The sequence below is a fragment of the Suricata suricatta genome, chromosome 12, assembly GCF_006229205.1.
Source record: "Suricata suricatta isolate VVHF042 chromosome 12, meerkat_22Aug2017_6uvM2_HiC, whole genome shotgun sequence".
Classification (NCBI taxonomy): domain Eukaryota; kingdom Metazoa; phylum Chordata; class Mammalia; order Carnivora; family Herpestidae; genus Suricata; species Suricata suricatta.
Window position 1 is genome coordinate 75878103 of NC_043711.1, and position 5814 is coordinate 75883916.

General features: G+C 42.1%; 1 pseudogene; it reads left to right on the forward strand.

Annotated features, from left to right (window-relative positions):
• The first annotated feature begins 5043 nt into the window (after nucleotides 1-5043).
• Nucleotides 5044-5409, forward strand: LOC115273096 (annotated as a pseudogene).
• The last annotated feature ends 405 nt before the right edge of the window (nucleotides 5410-5814 follow it).

Consider the following 5814-nt stretch of genomic DNA (forward strand, 5'->3'; position numbering starts at 1 on the left):
CACCATGCAACACTGTTACAATATTGTTGACCACATTCCCTATGCTGTAGCTTCACTAATTATCAGGGAAATGCAAATCAAAACCACAATGGGATATCACCTTACACCAGGTCAGAATAACGACTCAGAAAGACAAGAAAAAACAAGTGTTGGCGAGGATGAAGAGAAAAGGAAACCTTATGCATTGTTGCTGGGAAGGCACAGTTTTGATTGAGAAAGCAAGTAGGAACATATTACCAGTGATGTGGTTGGCGGTGAATGTGTTTGTCAAATGAATGAATGAATTAATTAATTAATGGATAGTATTAACAGTGTTAACTTGACAAGGTAGCCAATTCTCCTTGTGGGATGGGGATCAAAGAGGCTTAGCATGCACATAGGCATTTACTGATTCACTAACTCATTCATTCATTAAGGCGTTAAGTCACTCATTCACTCAACAAATATTTGAGCACCAGGCTTGATGAATTATACAAAGAACATACAATTCTCCCAATATAATTGGGAGATAGTAGACCTTCTGTTCTGAAAACATTTTAAAGCTTACCAAATGTTTTTCAATATATTATCTCATTGATCTTTAAAATAACTCGATGAGGTCAGGACTGTTATTTACATTTTAAGGTGCAGTTAAGTGATTTGCTCAAGATCTTGCAGGAAGAAGTTGTATCTGGAATCCATTGTTTTGAATATAGGCCCAGGGGGCTTTCCATGACTACATTCAAGGCTCCAGACAGACAGATGTGAAAAATTAAAGAGTATGTAATTAAGTGCCAAGTGATTGAGCCAAAAAACATTGCATGCAGACAATAAGTGGTGAGAGAATTTTGTGAGGGATGGATTCCAGCATTTCTTCTACTTTCCTGTTATGGGCTATGTTGAAAACCACCTCTTAGTGATGCCCCTCTCTCTGCAGTGCCCACACTCCCTTTTCCCAACCACCAAGATAAACTGGAAACTGGATTAGTTTTTTTAAAATTACTATTTCTCCATTTTCTTAGCCTTTCTCAGAAATTAACCTACAATCTGGCTCCAAATTCTATGTTCCTAATAACCATGCAATAGCCCTAGATAGTAAGAAAAGGTGAGACTAAAAGTTGAAAGGTTCCATTAAGGTTAAAAGATAGTTTTAGTGCAGTCTTTGATAAGAATTTGTGGTTACAAAATGGGATAGTTGAAGTTGCCATTTCAGAAGTCATGACGTAGGGTTTGACACTAAAAATGGAGGTCCAAGTTGAAATGCTTAGAGATGATTAAATCAAGAAAATGAGAGTCCAATGTGATGGATTATTAATCCATATGGAAGTAGAAATCATTCAGAATGAAGAAAATGTTGAAGGGAGAAGACCATTAAAATAGAACCCACCTTCTTGGCAAATGAGAGAAAGTGATGAGGATGTTGGTGATTCATAACAATGAGAAGAAAGAGAAAACAAATGGAATGACCCTCAAAGGAACAGAGGTTTTCCAGAAGAAATGGTTGGTATGTGGAAATGGGAATTAAGAACTCCAATTCCACTTCCTGGTCCTGAAGAACTTGTGTGGTGTGAGAGGAAGATAAATAAAAGTCAGGATTCACTTGGGAGAGTCGTACCAAAAGAAGGTTCTTGAAGGACAGCTCATTAAAGTTCAGAAAGAAGGAATGCTTTGAGGTGCACCTGGGTGGCTCACTCGGTTAAATATCCAACTTTGGCTCAGGTCATAATCTCACAGCTCATGAGTTCAAGCCACATGTCAGGCTGGAGCCTGCTTTGGATTCTGTGTCTCCCTCTCTCTCTGCTCCTCCCCTGCTCATGCGCGCGCTCTCTCTCGCTCTCTCTCTCTCTCTCTCTCTCTCTCTCTTTCTCTCTCTCTCTCAAAAATAAATAAACATTAAAAAAAAAAGAAGGAATGCTTTGAGAAAGTGTTGATGACAGGGAACTTTGTTGGCAAACCAGAGGACAAAGAGGGAGGCTTTGGGATGCAGGAGATATTTGGAGGATTTGTTTATGTTAGGGCACGGACTCAACAATAGAAAGATGAGTAAGTGATGGCAGCTGGTGCTAAGATGTGACTTAGGACTCACCCAGAAGCTCAGACACATGGAACCAGGTGTCCTCTGGGTTTCTCTACGTGATGTCCTATGCATTCCTCAAGTGTATCTTTTTCCTTTTCTTCCCTTCTCCATCCCAACTTGCTCTTCCTTCTCAGTCAATGCCATCCCATTCATCCAGTGTCTAATTCTGAACAACAGGGACTATCCATCGCACACTAATCTTTCTTTTTTCTACCCCAACAGGTAATAAGTTATCAATTCTTGCTGCTTTCACTTTTTGAATATTTATTGAATATGTCCCCTCTTCTTCAGTCCTGCTAAGCATTCTCTCCTCTCCTGTCCAGATTGCTATCGCCTCCAGCCTTGCCGATCTCACATTCTCCTACACTTTGCCAAAGTGACCCAATGAAACATGAATCTGGCCCATCACTTAGTCTTTAAAAGCCCACCAGCTCCCTACAAGATGACACTGGGGACTCTCAGCAGAGCACACGCAAGGACTTCATGACCTAACCCCATTACCTCTGCAATCTTTTGAAAGGGGGGAGGGAGTGGGAGGGAGAGGGGGAAGAGAGAAAGAGAGAACCAGCAGGTGAGGGGCAGAGAGATAGGAAGAGAGTGCAGAGCTCAACATGGGGCTTGAGTTCACAAACTGTGACACAATGACCTGAGCTGAAGTCAAGAGTCAGATACTTAACTGACTGAGCTAACCAGATGCCCCTCCAACTCATACTTTCTTATCTAGAGGTATCAAATTGCTTGGAATTCCTCAGAACACCACACAGCTCCCCACTCCAGACTTTGCCCATGTTCTTCTAATAGACTATGTGAAAGTTGATTCTTTTGGATATGAAGAATATAGACATACTAGGGTTGCCTTGGGAAAGGCGCTATTATCTCTCAGAATGGAATTTACACTGAGTGGCACGTCTTCGTGGCAGGACTGGAAGGAGGACACCGCCTTGTGGAGACCAGAATGTGGTTCAGGAGCTAAAACGTCCTTTTAAGTTCTCCTGTACTACTTTGTTCCTCCCTGGCTGGCTTTATGTACCCATGGCCTCCTACTCCAGTGTTTCACCCTACAGTCACTCCAGCTCAGTTTTTCTGTGCTTTATCTTTTGCTACCACTGACTGAGTTCTCTGCCCCTTCCCTCTGATTCATGGCTCCTGTTGCCTGTGGCCCTTAGTTACTGCCTCTTTCTCTCTACATGCCTTTCTGTTTCTGCCCCCTGCTGTCAACTGCTCATTATCTCTCCCCCTTCAATTAAAACTCCCCCAAAGAAAGGCTCTGATGTGTTAAGCCAGTCAGTATCCAGTGTGTGCTTGTAGGGGGGTTGAGGAATTAAGGGCTGATCAAGGAAAAAGACACGACCACAGAGGCAGAAACACACAAAAAGCTTTATTGAGCAGTGCTTGGATATGGTTGCACGAGAGGAGAAGTCTCTTGCAGCATGAGACTGTTCAGAGGCTTACAGCACAGAAAACACTATCCAGAAGGAAAGGAGGGCAAGGGAACTGGCAAGGGATGGGGACCGCCTGCTTGGGTGATGTCACTCAGCGACACAGTGGGGAATCTCCGGGTCAGAGAGGTCTAGTGACAGGAGCAGCGTGGCGATTTGTAACCACAAGAGTCTGTCTTAGCAACAGCCAGCAGCTACTGGATGTAGTTTCGCAGGGTATGTCAAGTGGACAGTCCCTTAAGGGCTAAAATCTGCTTGATTGGGTTATTTTTAAAGTAATGTAAAAAAATTTTTGAGTTTGGTGCCTGTGGGCTTTTGAGCTAACAAGTCTCAGCTTACTGTGAAGACATAATCAACCTGGGGGCCAATACACAGAGACCAACTTTGGCTTATTTATATAACAGGGATGTTCCCATGTCAGTACCTTCCTATGTCTCTGGCCAGCCTGTAGAGTGACTACCCTATGATTTAATACCTAGTACTGCTCCAGTCAGCTAAGACTAAAGTGGGAGGGCTAACATCTGGATGTAACATCCAGGCTTAAGGAGCGACTCAGAGTTAAGAGCTTGATTGACTCCAGACTCTTTGACCACGCCCCTCCCTCCCCCGCCCCTCCCAGAAAGCCTTTTATTCTTTATTATCCTCGCCTATTACAATAATTCATGAACTAAGTAAAATACTATCATTTGCAGGTAGCCCCTGGACACTAGCCTGCCATTGCCCTCATTCTGTCTCCATTGCAAGTAGCTTTCAGATGTCTTACTTTATCATTTGGATAGGATTTTTTTAATATCACTTTACATCTCATCTTTGAAACCACAAATTGTGAACTGTCTTGAATCACTCCTATGTCCTCAGGAGATTTCAGAGTTTCTGGTATAAACGTGCTCAGTAAACAGCTGCTAAATAGATTATTTCTAGAAAAGATAAAGAAGACTCCACAGAGGAAGTGATGCCTAATCAGTGCTCTGGAGGATTCATAGAAGTGACCCAAAAGATGAGAGAGTGGAATCCATAGAAGGAGAGAACATCCTGGATAAAGGCCCTGAGGCGTGAAAGCATGACATGAGTGAGGAACCCTAAGTAGCTTGGGGAGGGGGTGGTAGCAGATGGTCACCAGACCCTCCCAGTGTAAATTCAGCCCAGACCTTCAGTTTTGGCAGCATCTCAGATTCATTAATTCCAGGAAGGCTGAGTCGTACTAACAAACCTGATTAAATAAGAAGGTATAAAATCAGAATGGCAATTTCTTAATTAACAATGAGAAATATAAATGCCAGGCAGAACAGAATGCTTGTGTCAACACGACCCGTACATTCTCTTCTTGTAGCTGAATTTACATGTGAAGCCAATTTATGAACAGAATAATCTTTGGTAAGGATGAGATTGGGGTCAGGAAGCTGGGATATGAATGCTTAATGATAACAGGCCCCGATCACAGATCTAGCAGGAAACAGATGGCACACTTGAATTGGATAATTTGGGGGATAGAGCAGTACCACCCTTATTTTCTGTGGGCCAGAAAGATGAGAGAAGAAACTATTCAACATGGAGGCGGAGGTTGATAAGCTGGAACTGATGTTCTAGAAAGCTGACTCTGATCTAAATTACATTCAATACAGGCTGGAATATGAAATCAACACTAACCATCCTGATACAGCAGGCAAGAAAAATCCAGTTACACTCTTAAAGGAATTGTCAGCAATAATGTCTCGATATCACACTTTGTATGCTCACTTTAAACCAATCACTATAGAGCAGAAAGAGAGTAAGAACCGCATTTGTGCTACCGTCAATAAGACTATGACCATGATACAAGAACTACAAAAGCTAACACATGTGGAGCTGTTGCCACTGACTGAAGAAGAGAAAACTGCAGCAGAGCAATTAAAATATTTGGTGTCAGACTTATGAAGAAGTGAACTTGCAAAAGGGAATTCTAATGGAGAGGAGATCCACTCCAGAAAGATTTAAGAAGATGTCTTGTTAGCACTTGATGACTGGAGGTGGGGAGATGGAGAGGAAGGTGATTTGACTTGGTTAACTGGATAGTGATGCCTTTCACAAGAGAGACACCTATAAGAAAGGCAGATATTACACGAATAAAGTTAAGCCAAAAACATGGAAGGGGAATAAAGGGATTTAAAAATATGTATGCACACACAGTCTTATAATTTCAGGCCAGGAAGTCATGTAACACTATTTTGCATTTGTGTTTGTGTAACTGGGATAAAATGGATGTCCTGGCCTGTCATAAAAAGATATTTCTGTACTATTGGTCAATCGGGGATGAATGAGCATGCTTTGGAAATTAAAGAA